The sequence below is a fragment of the Camelus bactrianus genome, unplaced genomic scaffold (assembly GCF_048773025.1).
Source record: "Camelus bactrianus isolate YW-2024 breed Bactrian camel unplaced genomic scaffold, ASM4877302v1 HiC_scaffold_43, whole genome shotgun sequence".
NCBI lineage: Eukaryota > Metazoa > Chordata > Mammalia > Artiodactyla > Camelidae > Camelus > Camelus bactrianus.
The window spans coordinates 7,272,383-7,295,525 of NW_027413959.1; the positions used below are offsets into that span (position 1 = coordinate 7,272,383).

The 23,143-nt window shown below is 44.5% G+C and overlaps 1 protein-coding gene across 47 annotated transcripts in view; it reads right to left on the reverse strand.

The window, feature by feature from the left end:
- The window catches only part of LOC141576892 (uncharacterized), a 195,064-nt gene that overhangs the window by 48,466 nt on the left and 123,455 nt on the right, over positions 1-23,143 (reverse strand). For 43 of the 47 annotated variants that reach the window (XM_074360229.1, XM_074360225.1, XM_074360238.1 and 40 more), the window contains 2 exons: positions 8,852-9,000; positions 4,215-4,790 (listed from right to left, as the gene is read on the reverse strand). The gene's annotated coding sequence lies outside the window, so the exon portion shown is untranslated. Of the gene's footprint in view, positions 1-2,657; positions 2,827-3,857; positions 4,052-4,214; positions 4,791-8,851; positions 9,001-9,503; positions 9,735-16,137; positions 16,226-23,143 lie in introns of all 47 variants that reach the window. The other 4 variants (XM_074360222.1, XM_074360227.1, XM_074360215.1 and 1 more) reach the window with 4 other exon arrangements.

Consider the following 23,143-nt stretch of genomic DNA (forward strand, 5'->3'; position numbering starts at 1 on the left):
TAAAAATGCCTCATGTCCACCATTTATTCTGGAATTCAATTTCTGGAAGGTACCTCCCATGCTCCCCATTTTAGTAACAGACCCAGCACTCACCTAGGTGTTTGAGGTCACATTCAATTTCCCCTGTTCCCTCCCTCCAGCCCTGGCCTGGAATATTAGTCCTGTCATTTCCGTTGCTAAGCCCATCTAAAGTCTGGTTCTGCAGGGACCACGGCCGGATCCCCACAGGCTCACAGCAAGGTGCACTGAGTCACAGTCCTCTGAAGGGTGCTCCCTGGAGGGGGAGGCATCTCCTGCCACTGGTCACCACAGAAGGCACTGGATTCTCACAGAGGCTCTGGAGAAGGGACTCAAGGTTCTCCCGTGATCTGAGCTTTGAAGGTCCCGAGGTCTGGCGGAGCTCCTATTAGCAGACAAACTTGCCACTGAGCAGATGAGGATGGAGGAGCCCAAGCAAGGCTGTCCTCACTCCAACCCCTGGGCCCTCAGGAGCCACGGGAAAGGCCTGTGTCCAGGGCACAGCCCAACAATCACAGATCCCAGCCTGCATTTGCCAACCCGGACAGCCTAGACTCCTTCTACTTGCGAGACTTACTTCTGTTCTGTTCCCCCCAGAGAATGTGATGGACACTTTCAGAATATCTGGCCTGTCTCAAGCGAGACAAAGTCAGTGAAGGATGAAGTGTTCACATTTGGACTAGAGCATGAAAGGAGAAACAAGACCTCATGATCAGCATGATGGTGGTGGCCAAACTCTTCCCCTGGGTGAGATGAACAAGGGTGGGGGTGAGAATCCAAGGTCTTAGATTGGCCAAAGCATCTTCCTTCAATGCTGACTGGGGGTTGGAGACTCACTAACGCAAACTAACGACACGGCTATCAGTGGGGGACGTCAGCAGCAACAAACACGGAGTCAGCTCTTTAATGCCAACATGGGTTAAAAGTAAAGGCCGGTGCAGGGAGGCCTGCACGGCTGCTGAGGCAAACCACAGACCCGGCTCTGAATGCCCACTGGCTGGAGCAGAGAGGAAGCTACGGTCCCTTTAACAGTCCCTGTGTCCACCAGATCCATGTAAGCCAGCTACTTAGGAGAAGTACATGTTGTCCTGATACTCAGAAAAACCAGCCTCGTAAAGGGAACAAAAGAGTGGCATGGATTTTAGACCCACTTCTGCCCCTTTATGAAGGCAAAATTAAGTAAATGGCACGGGGAAGTTGAATGTAAAAAAAAAAAAAATTAAATAACCAAACGGTGACTGATTCCTCCAACATTGTACCCTGCAGCTGCTCACCCCCAAGCTTGCCACTTTCTCACCAGTGACCGCCGGTCAGGAAGCGCCGTCACGCACGTCACACAGAGACAGCCAGGAACCGCGTGCTGAGCACGTTTGTGTAAAAGCAGGAAACGAGCAAGATGCTGCAGACTTTGACTTCACAAGTTTAAATACTCCCTGAAAAGAATCCCTCAACAGCCGCCTAAATCAATTCGCATCTCACTTCTTCAAAACAATTAAACTAATTGAATAAGGGTACATTTGTCACCAAATATAAGTAGGACCAAACAGGTTCCTCAAAGCAAAGATTTTAACAGATATCAAACACCAGTGGGTGATGTGCTAACAAATCAAATATTCCAAAAAATTAGAAAATAACAAGATGACTAGGATAATGCATGGATCAAGGCACCTGAAAAGTTTCTGCTTTTTAAAGCGATGGAGACAGCACGGAGGGCGATCTAGCTATTTCCAATGCAGGATATGCACAGCCACCTTTTTAGACGCAACTGCGCGGTACAAGAGAAAAAGTTATAAAGAAAAAGGAAAGGAGGAACAAGCGAAAATTAGAAACACACAAGAACAAAAATGACTTTGACAGCATGTACAAGAATTTACGTGAGTGTGTGAGGCCAGGGACGCAGGGACAGTGAGACCCACCCTCACCTCCTGCTCCAGGGAAGGCAGGGGCCTGAGGGGAGCGACGCTGCTTGGGGACCCCAACGTGGTCAGCGCCCCTAACCGAAACTCCACATACATGCGTCTAGGCAGCTTTTAAGCCACAAAATGTGGTCGCATTACAGGCTGGACAGTTTTACTCACTCCCAAAGTGAGTAGCAGGAGAGAATTAGTCTCTGCTCCTGCACCAAAGCATTGTTTTAAAAATTAATGGCTGTGGAATAGTGAAAGCAACAATGGAGTAAAAGTGACTGGAGGAGAACGTGCTTGACCCGAGCTCACTGGCCGCGTTATCTCACTGACGTTCAGATGCTGGCTGAGCCCTTATGGTACCAAAACAGACAGATCCACCAGGAGGGATTTTAATGCGCTGCTGTATTTTGATGCCGAGAGCCATGCCTGGTACACGAGGTTCTGGGTAAACAATGGTGACAGTGTCAACACTATGGGCTAAGCACACATCCAGCTACTCCGCCAAATCCCAAGGGCAGACTTCAAAAGGCAAATACAAGCTGGAATTCTCTGGTGGGTCTGCAGACTCAGAACCAAGCAGTTGCTGAGCAAAAATGTCACCAGTGCCTCCTATGACAAAAGAGGAGGCACTGGCCATGGGGCTTGGGCAGGGCTCCAGGCTTCCACTGCTCACCCACCAGTCTGTCCAGGGGGAGAACATGGTCCCTGCTTACGTTGCACTGATGCACCTACCTTGACTAACGCCTGGGGGCTCAGCAGGAGGTGACATGTGAGGTGAACGGAGCCAGCATCGGTGTAGCCCGGTGCTGGCAGCTGTGCCCACAGCAATGCCCAGGCACCTAAACCTGCCACCTCATCCCCAAGGAGCAGAAGGGGGTGCGGACGTGTAGATCACAGGGCCCTGCGAGGACAAATAAAAATCATGGCCACTACATGTCTCACCCCTTACTAAAGTCATAGAGGTATATCCGGGAGGAACAGAAAATTCATACAGAGCCCACCAGGCACCACACGTAGGTGGGACTCAGGCCCCCTGTGCCTCTCACTCACAGGGATGGTCTGGACTTTCTTTTTATCAATTCTCTGGCATCTTCTCCTCCAACTTACCAACAACTAGAAAGTAGGATTTGATCTTAGGTAAGTTCAAGAATCACAGAGCACTGCCTCCACAGTGGGCCTGTGCCAGGTCCTCCGACCGTCACCTGTGGTACCGCCATGAGCGCCCTCCAGACTCAAGGCCCGAGGCCGTAGGCCGTGGGGGCACAGCTTCCCTCATTCTCCCCAGCAAAGGGGGACCACCTCTGGGCAAAGGCATCTCACCTCTTCTGCCCGAAGGAAAGCATGATAGATACACGGGGAAACAGAGCATAAGGTGGGGAGGTAGTAAGCCCAGGATAGCTCGTCTGCACATCCAAGGCAAAAGTGGGGCCGTTGACTTAATCACAGGGACAAAGTGAGGATGAGTCTTTCCCTGCTTTGTCTCATACTCCGTGATACGCCTTTCCCTGCATAAGGAGTTCATCCGGAATTCCCTGGAGGTGTTTCTGATGTCCTAACTTGGCATGCTGGCTGTCGGGGAGGAAGAGAGGGCCTGAACCCAGCAGGTGCTGGGCCTGGGAGGCAGGAGACACCGGCTCCAGAAAAAGCTCAAACAGCATCTCGTTCTGCCTCTCGGGATACAGCATCTCATTTATAAGCAAAGGGATGAGACTGCCCCAGGACAGGCTGCCTAACAAAATTGAAATAAGAGCCATGTAAAGAAAGCTTCCCAGTTGCCACATTTAAAACGGTAAACAAAGAAACAATCAAACAAACCAAAAACAGATACTAGAAACTAATTTTAAGAACAGATCTTACTTAATCTGCTGTATGTAAAATACTATCATTTTGACATGTAATCAATATATGAAAGTAACAAGATAGTTTACATACTGTTTACTAGACAAGTCTCAGCGTCTGATGTGCATTTGACCTACAGCACATCTCAGCCCAGACCAGCCTCTTCCCCAGCGCTCATAGCATCAGTGGCTGTGGCTACTCTATTGGACAGCAACTCCAGGGGTCCCACCAGGGGTCTTGGCTGAAAAGCGGGAGGAAGTCTCCACACTGACCCTAAAAGGATCTCTCTGAAACAAAGGCAGATTCACTTTTAAATGTCTGTAAATCGTCGGGCTGCACCTCCCTCCGCCCTTGGCTACAAGACAGGCCTCTTCCTTGCTGATCCCTTCCTGGATGTAGGGAAGGAACCCGGCACACAGCCAGGGTGGCCGGGCCTACAGGTAGACTTACCTGCTGTCTGTGTCCAGTCCCATGAAGTCCTCCTTCTCAAACAAGGTGCAGAGGAGTGGGATCTTGTCCCCAGACTTGTCAGGGGCCCCATCCAGCCACTTGGACTTGAGCAAGATGAAGAGTGACTCAGTGAAGTCCTCGATCCTCTTCTCCACCACCCTGCAGTCCTCGTAGTTTGAAGGCCACATAGGTGCGCGGCTACTCGGCTACCTCCCCATGCAGCACAAAGACAAGGTGCTGAGAGTCATTAAGCGTGGTGCCATACAGCTCCTCTGCACATGGAGCTTCTCGAAGGACTTGGCAGAGAGGCAGTCGGTAATGGTGACAAGGCCCACGACCGTGCGGTGTGTCTGGAAGTCACTCCACGCATTCTCGAACGCATAGTGGTGCCTGTAGTGGATACAGAGTGCCCACTGGGAGCCGCACGGGCTGATCTGGCTCACCAAGGGGATTCGTTTATAGATGCAAAAGAAATTGTCCTCTGAAATGATCCCCACGGGTTGGACGACCACGGGGAGAGTCTCGTATTCCTCAGCACACTGCACGTAGTCAGGGATGCTCATGTTGCAGGCCCTGCTGAGAGGGGAGAGGAGATCAATGTAAATATTGTGCTGCGGGCTGCGGGCCTCTCTGGGTTGCAGTGACCTGGTGTGTACCAGTCAGAAGGCAGGGGAAGCACAAGTAAAGCCGGGGGTACAGTTTGACCTCAGAGTCTGTACATGGCTACCGTAGCTCGGATCACATTACCCAGCTTTTGGTCTAGGCTTCCTGCCCCTGCATACAAGGGTCATTTCTTGTTTTCTGTTTCCAAGCACCTAGCAAGACCCTGATGCAAAGTCAGTGCTCAACACTGCGGAATAAAGAAATGAACAAAGGAAATGCTTTCCCCACCCCCCTTCAGCAGATTATAAAGAAAAGAACCGCAGTAGGATCAAAAGATCTGGATTTCAACACCAATTTATTTGAACTCCTAAACTGCAGAATAATGGATAAGAAAACTTGCCTTGGGGAAGAGGGTACAGCTCAGTGGTAGAGCACATACATATCATGTATGAGGTCCTGGGTTCAATCCCCAGTACCTCATTTTAAAAAATGAAACAAATGAATAATCCTAATTACCCTTCTCAAAAAATATTTTTTAATTCAAAATTCAAAAAACACCTTGCAATTGACACAACATTGTAAACTTGACTATACTTCAATTTAAAAAAAATCCTTGCCCTACAAGAATATATCTGGATTACGGAAGTTTGCAAATGTAAAATGCCTAGGGTACCACCTGCATAAAGAGGGGGGACTGCACAAATTTACTATCCCTCCTTTATGAGCTATATTTCCTTTGGGGGGTGTTATAAACTCTCAGAGCTTATTTTCTCAGATTTAAAAAACAAAACAATACTTGATTCTCAGTACTGCTGAAGAATCAGATAAGCCTGTGAAAGCATCTGACCCACAGAGGTTACTCAATAAATGTTTGTTGAATGAATGAATAAACAAGCAAAGTGAATGCTGCTCCCTGCCACAGAACATCATAATGGTACTTCCTGGAAATCCCAAGCCCACGTTACACCCGACTACACAATAAACATGTGGGTGACCTGGGCAGGCCTGTGTGTTTCTCTAAGCCCCAGTTTAATGATAGATAGAAATGAGGGCAATAACACAAACCTCAAAGGGTTAGTGAGTCAGTAATGAATTGTACCCCAACTATGCAAGACGGAACCATTAAGGAAAATTGGGCAAAGGGTCCATAGGCCCTCCGTATATTATCTCCTACAAGTACAGGGGAACCTACATTACATCTCAAAATAAAAAGTCTAATATTTTAAAGAGGCTATTGAGGTTAAATGAGCTCATTGTCTCAAATAAGGAACACACAGTACAAGTACAACAATGCCTAGCCATGAGATACTCTCAGTTAACATTCCCACTGAACCCACTGGTCCCTCCAACTTCAGAGCTTGATGATGGGTCCTCGTGGCCAAAGGCCACTGCACCTGAAGTTAACAAAGCTAATGGTCCCCACTTGTAAGAGCCCCTGTCACCACCCTTGTTCTAATTTTCTATTTGTAATATTTTTTTTATTTAATAGAAACCCCCAATTGCATAGCCTTCAGGTCACCAAAACCTGACCACAGAGATCATGATGGCAGCCCTCCTTGGTGAAACAATAAAATGAAAAGCCATTTCCACAAGACCTCTGTGTAAATCTACTAGGGAACTTCATCTTGGACAGAGGAAGAGGACTGGGGAGGAGGGGGCAATCTGGGGGCACAGAGAACTATGGGCCACCTATCCCACGATGGACTTTAGACTCAACCCTCACCCTCCAGGTAATTCAAAATACACACCGACAGAGTGCTATGGACAAGATTTTTTTAAAGAAATCCCTGACTCCCTAGCAGGTCTTGTTTCTACTGAGACACAGATGGCTTATGTGTATAATGTTTCACAAAAGCCTTAAAATATTATCACCCCAACTTGACACATTAAGAAACTGAGGTAGAGAATTTTATCATATTGTACAAGATTAGAGAGAGGCCACGTCAGACACCGTATTTAAACCCAAGCCCCTGTTCCAGGGCTCACACTAGAAATTGTGACATGCTGCCCCTTTCCTGCCCTCTCCCTGCAATAAATTTCTGAAGAGTCTTTTCTGTGCCATCTGGAATCACAATAATTTCAATTTTCCACAAAGAGCTATGTCACTCCCTGGAGGACATATCAAAATCTAAAGGGTTGGGATGGGAGGAGAGATTTGCATTTTCTGTTTCTCAAAGGAAACATGGCTTTAAAAGAAACTGAAAAGCACTTATCTAGTCTAAGCCCTCATTGTGCAGAGAAAGAAACGGAAGTTCAGAAGAGATGAGGAAAGGGCCTTATTAACAAATATTGCTTCAGCGCAGCATCATGCCAGCCCTGGGCACTGCTGGGGGAGGATCTGGGAGGCACAGGAGAATGAGTGTTAGAAAAAGGAAAGAGAAGAAGCATACAAGGCCCTGTCTCTACACCACCATACCATGAAATTCCACCAAATTACCCGGTATGGGATCAGCCAATATTAAGGTGGGCTAAACAGGTTATAGAAACCTGGAATTCTCAAACATAGTGCAAATTCCAACATTTAGTCTGCTTTTTTCCCCAGTTCAAGCATCAACTCAGTGGGCACTCTGTTCCAGGGACTACACGAGGCCTGGAGTTCTCCCAAGTACAAATCTCTATTACGTGTGCAAACCACATAAAGGCCCACCAGAAGAAAAGTGCCCACAGATAAGATGGAATTCCTGAAGCTGAAAGCAGTCAACCAGCGTATGTTACTAGGAAAATTGATGCTGCTAGAAATGGACTCATGGACTTAGAAAGCAAACTGTGGTTAGCAGGCAGGAAAAGGGGGATTAACAGATACACATTAATAAATATAAAATAAATGACAAGGACCTACTATATAGCACAGGGAACTATATTCAATTTCTTGTAATGAGTTGTGCTAAAAACAATCTAAAACATATTTATATACATATGCATATGTTTATAACTGAATCTCTGCTGTACACCTGAAACTAATATTGTAAATTGACTACACTTCATTAAAAATAATTTTAAAAAATAAGTACAAATAAAATCAACGCCATTAAGATAAAATAAAAGAACAATCTTATCCCCTCAGCTGTAGGTGGTGGAGAATTCTGGTTACAAGCACCAAGTCCACTGGATCACTCCAGCACTGACTGTCACTCTTTCTGACCATCAGACAGTCACTTGGCTACACTGAGGTTACTTTTCTCTTCTGTGAAAATCTACAGTGACAACTAATGATGTATAGAATCTCATCATTCACAAGCCCAACAATTAGTGAGGACTTCCCATGGGCCAGGCTCTGGAGAGATGAAAAGATAGGGTCCCAGATATATTCAAGGGTAGAAGAAGTTTATGCCATAAAGACAATTATTCTTCCTGTTTTGATAGACAGATTCAATGCAATTCTGATTAGAATTCCTACCAGACATTTCATGGAATGTAACAAGTTAATTTATGGTCAGGAACAGCCAAGAAACTTCTTTAGAACCACCACTGTGGAGGGGTGGATAGGTCATTCATTTCCACTGGTCTTTCTGAAGTGATGAAAACGTTCTGGAATAATAATTGTTGCACCACTGTGAATATGCTAAAAGCTGCTGAATTGTACCATTTAAATGGGTGGAATTCATGGTGTGTGAACAATATCACAATAAAGCTGTTATATGAAAAAGTATTCCTTGACAATTATTTTTCCCTCTATACAACTAGTCTACCCCACAATTTAAGAAAAACAAAAAACCAAAACTAACTAAACAGTGCCAGGAGCTTTTTAGGACTGCAATGTCCCTGGGTCTCCAACGCCTCTGGTGGTGCTGTTCCAGTTAACACACACTAGCTGGGCTGGGCTAGTTAGGGACTGTAACTATGTTTTTAAAATCGACGGTCACACGTTTCACCCTGGGAGAGGGAAGGAAGGAGCATGTCACAGCCTCATGCCTTCAGCTCATTTTTAAATGAACCAAGCCCTGCTTTCAACACTGTAATCCCTGGCACTATAAAAACACGTGACATCAACAAGCACCGCCATCATAACACCTGAAAGTGTTCAAGGTACTTACCTGTGGCAGAAACACTGAGGGGGGAGACGGAAACTCCCTCAGCACTGGCGCTCACTTTTCCAGACTCCATCAGGAGAAACTGGGCTTTACAGCTTGAGGCTCTAAGCCCGGGAAGCAGCGCGCATGCCGCTGAGCTGGTCCTCAGGGAGCTGGAAAGGGAGAGGAGGGCAGCCCCGGGGTCGCAGGGCAGGGAAAGCGGGGGTGGGGACGCGGGCTGCAGCCCCGCTCTGAGGCCAGACCCAGCCCCAGCCGCCCGCCCCCGATCGGGTCCGCAGAACCCGCCCACCCGGGACACAGCCCTCCCAGGGGCAGGGACGAGCCTGCGGCCAAGGAGAGGAAGCCCGGGAGGAGAGGACTCCTGCGCGGGAGAGGGGAAGGTGTCGCCAGCCGCAGACTGAGGGGAGCCCAGCTGGGACGAGAGGCGGCAGGTGCACACCTGGCCCTGGACAGCTGTGGCCAGTGCGCCGGGGTAGGTGGCACGGGCAGAGGTGTCTGGCCCGAGAAATTCAGCTGAACACAGGCTGACTCGCGCCCTCGCGGGCTTTGACGCGAGGACCGCCCTCCGCAGACGCCTGAACCTTTTCCCGGGAGCCCCCCACCTTGCATTTCCAGAGCCAGAGGCCCCGGCACCGGGCAGGAGCTAAAGGCCTACCGGTTGACAGAGCTGAGAAGACTTTGGGGCCGATTCCCAGCTCGGAGCTGGGGCTTCCAACCCCCGGTCCAGCTGGCACCGACTGCGCATGCGCAGGAGGGCCAGCGATCCTCTCTTGGTTCTGTGATAGAGGCTGGGGCATCGAGGGAGGGAGAAGATGGGGGGAGGAGGAGAGGAGGGGAAAAGTGGAGGGAGACAGATGGACAGGAGGAGCAGAGAGTAGGTAGGGATCTTGAGAGGGGAGGGGAGTAGCAGAGATGTAGAGAAAAAGCTTTACTTCTGGGGCACCCCGAAGGAGGCGGCAGACCTGCCTCTGTACCTTTCTGTAACCCTTCAAGGCCCGCAGCTCAAGTTTTACCTCCCTGGTCCAGCCCTCCAGGCGATGCCTCTGCTGAAACCCTACGGGGATCACACCCGTCCCCACGTGGAGCTGGGTTTCCTGTTGCTGTGGGAACCAAGCACCCGCAGGTGTTGTCTCTCAGAACTACCTTGGGAAGTGTACATTTTCCCCTTTTACAGGCTGGGAAAAAGGCAGGCACGATCTCTGCCTTAGCTCCACTGTCCCAGGTGTTGGCCTTGCGGGGAGCGGGAGGTACAAGATCAGAGCCCCAGACAGAGCAGACTGCCTGAGTGTTGGTGCATAGTCCCATCCCTCCTGGGTAAAACACACCTAACCCAAGTGGAACCATCAAGGGCTCACAGTAGGTTCCTGGGTTTGGGAGAGCTGTCCTCAGTTCCAGTACCCAGCTTGCTAGGTAGATAGGAGTGTTACCGAGTCCAAATTCATTCTCCTCAGTGAAGGACAGGCCAATAAGTGGGAGACCCGCTGCTGGGGCATGGAAAAGGAAGTTTCTGTAGAGCTAGATGGCAAACTAATGTCCTGGAAAGCCATCTCCCCAAGTCAGAATTCAGGCTCTTTCCTACGTGCTTGGTTGTTGCAATATTCCTGGTGTAGGAATTCCTTGTTGTTAGAATCCTTTGTTCTTGCAGCTATCTGCCTGGGTCAAATATCTGTAAACCTCGAACCAAACAAACGTTATTTTCTATTCTGTAATTTGTTATCTTTTTATGAATGAAAAAGTGTTAAATATCCTTAAAGGTCAGAGCCTTCAGAATAGGCTCTTCTGTATATTTCAGGCTCTAGGCAACATTGTTTTACAAGCAAGATGAAGCCTAGGAGACAGAGCAAAGTGTTAAAATCAAAGGAACAGATCTAATATGGAGTCAGGTTTGTTTTTTTCTATTACCGAGGCAGAAGCCACTTGAGGATTTAAATCCATTTAAGTTAAAAATAACTAAAACTTTAAAGGAATTTACATACATATTTGGGAATGTGCATACCATATCTGGAAAAGCATCCAAAGGATAGTAAACAGTGGCATCTCCAGGGACGGCTTGAAGAACAGAGGATGAGGGAAAACTTCTTTCACTTGTGTATTTTTGTGCTGTTTGAATTGTTTTTAACCATATGCATGTATTTCTTTTTCAGTGTAAAAAAAGTGTAATGGAGCAAAGGAGTAACAAGCTCAGCAAATACAGCAGCCATGGAATCACTGAGCCATCAATTTGATTTCAGCCAGGAAGCATTTATTGACTCTCTCCTATGTGCCCAGTGCTGTTTTAAAACTTCTTTTATTATTATTAATTTTATTATTATTTATAATATTATTATTGATTTTATTTATTTATTCTTATTCTTACTCTTATTCTTATTATTATTATTATTATTATTATTATTATTATTATTATTATTATTATTATTATTATTATTTTATAAAATAGCAACATTCTATCCCTCACCCCTGGCCATGGCTGGTGGAATACCAACTGAGTTTTTATTGAATTGTTTTCCAAGGAGTAGAGATGAGTTATAAACTGAACATATCTTCAGGGCAAAACAGGCGGAGTGGTTTTACAGCACGCCAGACAGCTATGAAGGGTTTTCAATAGAGGCACCCAGACGCTGAGAGAGAAATCCTCCAGGACCCTACAAAAAGCTGCCCAAACTTCCTTCTCCATGGCACTACTGAATTAGGAAAGAACAAATCTGACTCCATAGTAGATCTGTTCCTTTGACTTTAAGAAAGTCAAGTTAATACGCTCCGGTCTTTTCATGGGTTATGATGTCACAGAGGAGATGGACAGGTTAACAAGGGACGACTCTGCAGTGATCACGGAGCCGAGGAGCGGGATGGGCTGCAAGATGTTTGACGCAGACGCAGCTGGGACCGCGCTTCTAGGCAGGAACCCAAAGTCACCTCGACAAGGTGTCAAACACGTGTGTCCACATCCTCATCACCTGACATGTATTAACGAGAAATGGAAACCCATAAAATGCCAATAACCTTGGTGGATATACCGTCCAAATTGCAAAGTCACAGTTTGACAACTGGCCATCCCGGTTCCCTGGGATTCATTCTTGGAGAACCTTAAAAACCACTCCTCTGTCTTCAAGAAGTGCTTTCTAGTTGTCCGATCTTTGGCTCAGGGATACAGCACGTTCAAGTGAACTTCAATGTCTGCACAGATTTGACTGTCTTTCTCCAGGTTCACTTGTCCATTCTAAAGAGGCCTGAGCTAAGTCCATCCTCCGTAAGATCTATTCCCTCCAGTGACTAATCATTGAGCCTGCAATTAAAAGTCAACTGAACAAGGCTGTCTGTCCTCAGCTAAAGTTTACCCACCCTTCACTGCTTTCTTAATCTCCTCTCCTGGCTAATTGCAACAGACTAACACCTCCCTCTACCCCAACTATGTCAGTTTGTCTCCCCAAAGAGAAAGTAAGTTCCATAAAATAGGAGACAACTCCATAGTTGTTGCCGACGAAATGAATCACAGAGCTGCTGTGGTGCAAAATGTCTCCCGATATTCGGGTTCCTTTATTTTTTATACCATCTACACAAAGGAGTAACTCTTGCCAAGCACAGAGAGTAAACATTTTTTAGGTTGACGCATGTGCACTACATCTAAGGCTTCCTTATCTTAATTACACTGAGACTCTCCTGTTCCCAGGCCTGTTCCTTTTGAGGAACTAATAAACATTCTTGTCTGCAAGCAATGTTTCCCCTGGGAATGGGCAGAGTCCTTTGGCAGGAATTTATGTTTGCAGATAAGTCCGGTCACTTCTGTGAAATGTCCCGCGTGCAGGCACATCCACAGCTTATATGCTAAGTTACCTTGACATAGTTACCTCTGAATTCCTAGCATATAGTAATGTCAATAAATAGAAATATGATTGTGGCTTCTTTCCTTTAAAACATTTCTGGTTATTTAAATGACCCTTGGAAGAGAGGTGTTTGCGGTCCAGTATCTTGATCCACAATACTCTGGAGGCCTTTTTCGGAATGGCTGTTCACTGATCCATTCAAAACACAACTTCTCATTCCAGGAATAGCTGTGCTTTTCTGCCAGGAGTTTGTGGTCACTCTCATGCCAGAAGAGCTTTAAACTATATCCTTACTATGGATTTGTTATTTTTCCCCTCTTCCAAAAATATTGACATTCCTTACTTTCTTGCCTTGAGGATTTTTTTTCCTTGTTCAACCTTTAGTAAACCAGGCTTCTTGGGATGGGCTTGCTCTTACATATGATCAGCCATCCAACTCCCAGTGTGAGAGGAATCGGGCTCACCTCCTGCCCTCCTGTCAGGGCAACTAAAACTCAGTTCAGGAGCCAACAGGCACCCCAGGGCTTCTAAGGCTCGCTTATCTCCCAGAATCCCTGCTTTCTGGTTTGTCTTGGCTTCTGAGGATTTCCCCTCACTTTCTTGACAATTAGCTGTGCAGCTTGAAAGATGAGGAAGGAAGGTTTTATTTCTTAATCAGAATTTCAAGTAACTTGTGTAATGAAGGTTTTCACGAGATTCTAGAACACTCCATTGCCGAGACAGAAAACACACTAGATATTTTCTAAATTTAGATATCATGTGCATTTTTCTTTGTTTTTGTTTTCTTAACTGCTAACAGACATTTTTTAATTAAAAAAAATAACGCCCCAAATAGGATAGAACATTGAAGGGGCATACAAAATTAAAGGACAAAGACAGCAAAATGATAAATACTGTACAAAGTTAATATAATACATACACTATGGATCAGATCATCAATTCTCAGTAACAGCTAATTGAAATATGATCATGAGGTAAAACGTCTCTCCTGTCAGGAGATGGCCAACAGAAAATAGAATTAATACAACAAACTAAAATTCTAAGTCTGGCGAGGTACAGAATGCTACCAGCTTAATGTGTCTTCTTCTGGAAAAGAGGGAGGCTCACCAGCTCTTTACTGTGGAGCCTGAACCCAAGTGAGGGCGGTAAAGTGAGCTCTGTAAGTACCCAATTAACAAAGTGAGTGATGAATAAATAGACGTGAGCTTTGATGACAGAGATGATACTACTATTCACTTGTCCTGTAAAGTATGTCTTCACGTTCAGTGATCAAACCTCAGCATCCTCAGGGATTGAGATTATAGGAAAATGCAAGGCCGGGCCCAGACCTCCTCTTTGAGCTCGTGACATTGCACTTAGATGTCTCAAGGGCACCTCAAACTCCACCTGCAAAGAGCTGACTTCACGGTTCTCCTCCAATAGCAGTCCTGCCCAGGGCCCCTGGTCCGGGGACAAGGTCTCCCTCCCTATCCCAGCTCAGGCCCATCACTCACAGATGTGACTGGACCCCTCGTTCAGGGCCCAGATTTCCTCAGTCATGGAGTCCCACTACCCACACCTGTCCTACCAGGTACTCAATGGCACTCACACAGCACTGACTCTGTGCTGGGGACCACGCTGCACACTGCACACATGTAATCTCACTGGATCTCCACAGCAGTCTTGGGAAGTCGGTACATCACTGCTTTAATTGATTAGATAAATTGTTTCACTTCCTTGAGTGCGTCATCCAAAGTGCCACGGCTACTGAGCCACAAACCTAGGACTGAAAACCACTTGAAAACTGAACACTGCTACACCTCGCAGCCACCCTAATTTGACTCATCACATCACCTCCTGCCGAGACTTCTAAATGTTTCTAAGCATTCTACAAGACAAAAGTGATCTACGAGAGCACCCCACTCCCCTACTAAAAATCTGTCAATGATGGTCCACTGCCCTTAGGATAAAGCCCCACAGGCCTGAGCACAGCCCAACTGTCCGGCATCCGCGTCCCCTGCGCGCCCTCGCCGCCTCATCCACCACACAGCCTTACACATGCCGTGTCCAGGACAGGGATGCTGACTCCGTACAACCCGGGGCTCATCTCAATCGAACAATGATCACCCTCTTCAGTGGTCACCCTCTTCATTGCTGACTCTCAGAAAAATATTTTCTCAGGATGAATCAATATCTTTTTCCTTACAACTTCCCGTCATTGATAATGAGCTCCCCCCAAAAGAGAGAAGACATAATTCTCAGTCTCCTTATCTGTAAAGTGTGAATAACAAGGAAATATGTGAGGTTTTAAGAGAAATAATATTCATGTGAGGCTGAGGGACAATTCCCAACATACAGTAAGCACTCAATATGTGCTTACTTAATATTAATAAGAATATATTGCATTCCAGCAACCTTAAATCAATGTTTTATGGCTTTCTCCAACAGACTGACAAACTGTTGGACGAACCCCTTTGAGCAGATCAGCACAAGTGTACTGGGAGAGGTAAGTGCTGACTCCAGTTACAGCTGCAGCCAACCAGCACTACGGGGAGGGGGTAGTTTGCTCAAACTCTTACATGTTGCTTGAGCACTTAGTTGTCGTTATTGAATAAAGACAGGTGTTCTTTAGTCAAAGCTCCTGAAACATAAATCTTCAAAGATTGATGCAAATTAGGTTTAAAGAACAACACTCTCACTCGAAATTATTTGAAAATTATAGTCTTAGCTCCTCTGCACATCAAAAGGCCATGTTCTTAATGTATCTGACTAAATACACCAAAAGGTTTGTTTAAAAGAAATTAAGATGAAGCCATGCTGAATAAGCTCTCAGTATCAACGGCACAAAGCCTCAACCAAGGGTCTCATTTCTCACTTCCAGATAGGTGTTCAGGTAGATTAACGTGAGTCTTGGTTTCTTATAACATGGGGGTCAGAAGAGTTGTGGAAAGATTTATGTAGCAAATATAAACCTAGAGTATTTGCTGTGTGGGAATCCTAGAAATAAACAAATTGATATATAGTCCCACCCTTAAGAAGCTCAGCCTTTCCATTTACAACAGCATTAAAAATTAAATGAGAGATACATTTAACAAAAATTTACAAGATTTGTACATTGAACATTTTCAAGTATCACCGAAATAAAATTTACAAGATCTACATATATGGAAGTCATCTCATGTTCATGGAATGGTAGACAATTTTGTTAAAAATGTTAAGACTCCCCAAAGTGATCTACAAATTCTGTGGAATCCCTATCAAAATTCCAGCTGACTTCTTTGCAAAAATTAAAAAACTGATCCCAAAATTCATATGGAAGTGCAAGGGGCCCAGGACAGACAAAACAATCTTGAAAAAGTAGAGCAAAGATGGAGGACTCACTTTAAAGGGTACTAAAAAGCTATAGTACTAAAGTCAGTATGGTATTGTCATAAGTTTGGATTAATAAATCTATGAGACACTATAAAAACCCAGGGGGAAAAAACTTACATTTACATTCAGTTTTCCACAAGGGTGCCAACAACACTTCATTGAAAGTAGAGTCTATTCAACAAATGGTGCAGTGACACCTGGGTATCTGCAGGGAAAAGAAGGTATCTGCAGGGAAAAGAATGAATCTGGAATCTGGACCCCCATATTTTATATAACAAATAAATTTAATTCAAAATGGATCACAGAAAGAAACGTAAAAACTAAATGTATAAACTATTTAAAAGAAGACACAGTATAAAACTTTGTGGTCCTAGGATAGGCTTTGGTTTCCTAGATACAATACCAAGAGCACAAGTGATAGAAGAAAAAAGCAGATAAACTGGACTTCATCTAAATTAAAACATTTTCTTACAAAGGACATCATCAAGAAAGTGAAATGACATTGGAGGGGGTATCTCAAGTGATAGAGTGCGTGCTTAGCAAAAAAATAAAATAAATCAATACATCAAATTACCTCCCCTATAAAGAAATTTTTTTTAATGTTTAAAAATCTAAAGTGAAAGGACAATCTGCAGAATAGGAGAAAAAATTTGCAAAGCATGTATCTAATAAGAGAGTTGTATCCAGGATATAGAACAAATGCTCACAACTGAACAATACAAAGAAAATAGACCCAATTTTTAAATTTGCCAAGGATTTAAATAGATATACAAATGGCCAATAAGCATATGAAAAGATGCTCATCATCACTAGCCAAATCAAAATGAAAATGAGATCGCTTTTTACACCCACTAGGATGGTTATAATCAAAACATGGACAATAATAAGTGTCGTTCAGGAGGCAGAGAAACCTCATATGCAGCCAGTGGAAAGGGACAATGGTGTATCTTCTTTGGAGAATTATGGTGTTTCCTCAAAAGGTTAGCGTTATGTGGTTCAGCAATTCCACTCCTACATATAGATTTATCCCTCAGTATCCTCGGGGGGTTGGATCAGGAACTCCCCACCCTGGATAACATACTCCAAGGAAGTTCGAGTCCCTTTACAGCCATCTGGATCCATGAAGTGGAAACTACAGATATGGCGGACCAACTGTACAGCCAACAGAATGAAAACATATTCTCATAAAATCTTGCACATCAATATTCATGGCAGTATCATTCAGAGTAGCCAAAGTTACAAACAATATCCATCCATCAATGAACGGATAAACAAAATTACCAAGAATATTCCCACAAACTTTTGGTCATTGAATCTTTGACAAAGGATGTTAGAACATACAATGGAGTAAAGACAGCCTCTTCAGCAAATGGTGTAGGGAAAACTGGACAGCTGCATGTAAATCAATGAAGTTAGACTACTCCCTCACTGCATACACAAAAATAAATTCAAAATGGCTTAAAGACTTAAACATGTCGACAAGATAGTATAAAACCCCTAGAAGAAAACATAGGCAAAACATCTGACATACATCTCAGCAATGTTCTCCTAGAGCAGTCTACTCAAGCAATAGAAATAGAAGCAAAAATATACAAGTGGGAAATAATTAATCTTACAAGCTTTTTCACAGCAAAGGAAAGAGTAAGCAAAACAAAAAGAAAACCTATGGAATGGGAGAATATATTTGCAATAAATGAGACGGACAAGGGCTTAATTCGCAGAATATGTAAACAGATTTACACGTAATAAGAAAGAAAAACAAACAATTCAATCCAAAAATGGGCAGAAGACCTAAAGAAACATTTCTCCAATGAAGACATACAATTGGCCAATAGGCACATGAAAAAGTGCTCAATATCATTATCAGAGAAATGCAAATCAAAACTGCAATCAAGTCTCACCTCTCACCAGTCAGAATAGCCACCATTCAGAAGTTCACAAACAATAAATGCTGGAGAGGCTGTGGAGAATAGGGAACCCTCCTACACTGTGGTGGGAATGCAGTTTGGTGGAGCCATTGTAGAAAACAGTATAGAGGTTCTTCAAAAGACAAAAAATTGACCTCCCATATGACCCAGCAATCCCACTCCTAGGCACATATCCAGAAGGAACCCTAATTCAAAAAGACACCTACACCCCAATGTTCACAGCAGCACTATTTACAATCGCAAGACATGGAAACATCTAAATATCCACTGACAGATGAATGGATAAAGAGGTTTTAGTATAATTGTAAAATAGACTACTATTCAGCCATAAAAATATAATAAAATAATGCCATTTGCAGCAACATGAATGGACCTGGAGAATTTCATTCTAAGAAAAGTAAGCCAGAAAGAGAAAGAAAAATATCATATGAGATCGCTCACATGTGGAATCAAAAAAAACCCAAAAACCAAAAAACAAAAAAGAAAGAAACAAAAAGATAAAGTTATATACAGAACAGAAACAGACACAGAGACATAGAAACCAAACTATGGTTACCAGAGGGGAGAGGGTGTGGGAAGGAATAATTTGGGATTTCAAGATTTGCAGATACTGACTATGTATAGAATAAACAGCAAGTTTATACTGTATAGCACAGGAAAATATATTTAATATCTTATAGTAACTTATGTTTAAAAAGAATATGAAAATGAATACAGGTATGTTCCTATATAACTGAATTGTTGTGCTGTACCCAAGAAACTGACACAACATTATAAACTGACTAGACTTCAATGAAAATATTTTTAAATAGACCAATAAGGAAAAAAAAGAAAAAGGATATTATCAAACCAAAAGAATAAAGTACTGATTCAGGCTACAATATGGATGAACCTTGAAACTTTATGCTAAAATAAGCCAGACACAAAAGGACAAATAGTGCCCTTTTAGATGAACTGTATCTAAGCGTTTACTGTACTACTCCTGTAAATTTTCCGGAGGTTTGAAATCTATCAATATCAAAATAAAATGTATTATTCATTAAAAATATAAAAGGATTCTTTAAAGGAGGGCTTTAATTATTAAATGCAGAAGTGCAATTAAAGCTCCTGGAACAACACTTTGCACGTCCACAGACAGTCACTGCTTTCACTGCCACTCAGAGGGTGGTGCCAGCGCTGATGAAGGCTGCCTCCACTCGCTCCCCTGCAGAGAGGTGTGAGAGCCTGGGCTCTGACAGGCAGGGTGACGGTGACCCTGGCTCAGACACAGCCATGCCCCAGACTCTGCGATAACCAACTTTCTTATACAAACTGCTCCATGTAACATAAACACGCTACAGGGATGTAACTTACAACACAGGGAATATAGCCAATGTTTTACAATAACTATAAATGGAGCATAACATTAAAAATTGTGCATCTATTGTACACCAGAAACTTATATCATACTGTAAATCAGCTATACTTTTATAAAAAATTAAAAAATAATTTAAAAATGTTATCTCTTTAGTAGGCAATTTGGTTTTTAAGTAAATACTAAACAGCTTAGAATGTATAAAAGCATTAAAGTGTGATGTCTGTTTACATATTTATTTACTTTCAGCCTCCTGCTAAAAGAGAAATTAAACAATTTTTTTAAACACAGCTTAAAAACCATAACAACAAATAGACAAAGTGAGAGTGAAGAGAAAATGGAGATTCAATAATTAAATGAAACCAGGGGGAGGTAAAGTCATAAAAATGGATGCCAATAAGCCAGGGTAAGTGTTAAAGGCCTACTAGAAATTCAGCTGTAAGATTCTTGGCAGCTGATGTGAAGGAAAAGCTCAGCTGGACTAACGAGCTAAGTCATAAATCTAAGTGTGATAAGTGTCGCTTTAGTGATCTAAGTTCTGCCGGGCTAACTCGTAAATATGAAGTTTAGTGTTAGTTTACTGGGCTAACAAGCTAACTCGTAAATCCAATCTCAACATGTGTCAGTAACGTGATCTGTTCCAAATTGATAAGCTCCAGTGTACTGATTACTTGCTTTTTGTTGTTTGAGCCTTATTAGCTAATAGCCCCATACTTGTAATTAAACCTATAAAACCTCATGTGCATATCTTGGAGGTGCCCAGAGCTTCCTAGCAGAAGCCCCTCTGAGCCCGCTGGCAAAATAAATCTGAGTACTCCAACCCTCCGAGTGGTGCTTGTTTCTTCGCTGGCCTGTGGTTTCTGTAACATTAAAGCAAAAAGAAAAAGATGATGGGGCGGGCGGGAGAGCTCAGTTGTAGAGCGTGTTCTTAGCGTGCACGGGGTCCCGGGTTAAAGCCCCAGGGCATCGACTAACAGATAAATATACCTAATTACCTACCCCCCTCCAAAAGAGACCCAAAGAAAAGAAAACGAGAAATTTCTTTCATAAAAAAACCTGATATTAAATTTAGATTAAATATTTTAAGAAAAATAGAAAAAGATGAGTGACACAAGCGATAATGCCCGAGAGATAAATCCGCGGTGACTGCTGGAAGGTCCCCATATCCCAAGTGCAAAAATCTGAAACAACCTTCTCACCACTCCGAGTCATCCTCAGCCCACCCCACCCCTCCCCCTGTTAAATGCAGGAGCACAGGCAGGGCCTGGCCTTTGCTCTCTCTGTGTCATCATAGTGAGACAGGATGGAAGGGGACAGAGCACAGCCATTCAAGGAAGGCCACAGCAATTAACATCAAAATGGTGAAGGATTCAACCTCCAATAGGCCTTGAGGCTCAGGATGAAGAGATTTAACTACTAGCAGAGCTTGAGCTTCATTATACACCCATTGTAATAGTAACATGGTGAATAACACGCCTCCAGGCACAATGGCAGTCCCAAGGCTAGCCACGAAAGGTCACAGGTTGGGAAATGGCCAACTCCCCGGGAATCCCAGCCCCTTGCCCTTAGGCTGGTCCTTCTACTTATTAGCATATGAAACCACCAAGCCCAAGAAAACAAGCAACACAGCGCCACCTCGCGGTCACCCCTCTCTCTCCCTCTTCGGAGAAAGCCCACACTCTGTGGAGTGTGTACCTACTTTTAATCTGAGCACCCAACCCCCACACCTCGTGGCGATTCTCTTGACTTTCAATGTATCTCTCTGAGTAAATCTACGTTTACTCAACAGTTGTTTGCTCTTGAATAATTTCCTACACGAAGCCAAAGACCAACATCTGGAGGGACAAATCCCAGGGGCTCATCTAATGCGTGGGACACAGCCCTTCTCATGCCCCACATCTGTTTTCTTGTATCAACAGGACTGGGTTGTGAAGGGAGTTCTTAGGCCCCAGCTAAGGGACAGAAGCAGCCCTGGCGTCGCCCAGGTTCTCTGTGGTTCTCTGTTGTGCTGACTCCCCAGCCACAGAGCGTTCTCCCTAGGCCTGTCCTCACAAAACCCTTCCCTCCAAAATACAAGAACATCATGTCACAGTCATCTTGTTCAACCAGGAAATGTTCAGCCCACTTTTTCCTTCCCCAGTAAAAACCTAACTGTTCTCCCTCCCATCCCACCTCTTCTTTCTTTGTGAGAAACCTGCTCTTCACACAGACAATCCTGAACGCAGGTGCCTTGCTGGCTGGGACCGAGATGTTTCAGTCTCACAGCCTGCGTCCTTTCACTTTACCCTTGCTACCTTAAGCCTTTCCTGAGTCTCCCACACCTCTGATTCTGAACTTCACAAAGTGCTGAGGTTACAGTCACTATGTTCATACCTCCCAGGTTTTAGCTAGTTTTCCTTCGCAATATCTTCACTAAGGAGCTGCATCAAGAAGTTTAAAGAGGCTATTCTTACATTTGAACTGAGGAGCCTGCATAAAATTTAAATGGCTTTGAAGGGAGAGTTAACCAGGGACAGAGTTGTCGCAGGTCCTAGTCAACAGTGTCACGAGGCAAAATGTTCTTCAAAGGCTCAGATTGGCTTCTGAACACGGAGTCGGCAGGGAGGAGATGCCAGGCAGTGAGTGGAGTGAGTGACACTGGGTACCCTTCCCCAGCTGGGGAAGAATTGGTTTTTGTTCTAGTTTTCCAATTTCTTACTACCATTTTCTCTTATTGTCACATACCATTTCCTACGAATTAAGAAAATTAATGTCAGTCATTTGGGTCGCTTGGGAGAAGCTACGTGATGCCATTCACAGGGCTGGGACATGACAGCCACACCAGTCTAGGTTAAAAGACCAGTGGGGGTAATTTCCGAAGTATAGAAGGGCATGCAGCAAACTCCCCAGCTTCAATGACCTCATCTCAAAGGTGGGGCCAATACAACTACCAAGCAATGCACGTGATGATTATGGCCAACATCTGTCTACAAGGTTATGTGCCCGTGACAGCTGTCGCTTAATGGTGAATGAGTACGATCAGCGAGGCTCAGTCTACCTGGCCACACGCGCCCTGCCTTCCTGCCTTGGTGCAGCAGCAGAGCTTGTTTAGCTGAGATGAACGCCCCCAGAGCAGCCCCGACGGGAAAGCTCCCATCTCTGCACAGCGAGGTGTGTTCCTTTCCTTCTCAAAGCTGATCACAGTTTGCTGTCGTCTGTTTTTATGTTTATCCCTTTAGTACCTGCCTCCCCTCCTGGGTTTTGCTCAAAAAGCACAGGTCCAGGTATGTCTTGCTGCCTGCTGGATATTCTGGGCTGGGAGACAGGCGAGCCCACACCTGATGAACGGAGAGGCCAGAAGGCCCAGGGGCCCATGCTGAACCGAGGACCCTGCACCCAAAATTATGGTCTGAGTTTGGGCAAATTACACAGTCTTATTTACCCTGTGATTCCTCATCTGTCCAAGAAAATAACTGCCCATGGCACATACAGTTACAAGGATTAAAGGAAATCACCAAATTCACAACATATTCAAGGGGCCACCAGTGCGTCCTCAACAGACACATGCTGCCTTTACGGCTCTGACACACGCTAAGTGGGGCGGACGGATGCAGTGAACACTGCTAAGTGCCAGTTTGTTAAGTGCTTCATGTGTGTTATAATATTGTTTACAACTTGCAACAAACTCAGGAAGAAATGAATATTATCATGCCCATTTCACAGATTCACCAACAGGTTAAGGGAAGTTACACTCTAGTCCAAGGCCCTTTGGTGAGGAAATGGCTATTTAAGCCTGAATCTGAGCCCAGGCCTAGGCTACGTCTCTCTCCAATCCACCTGACCACTTGCCTATGAAAGCCAC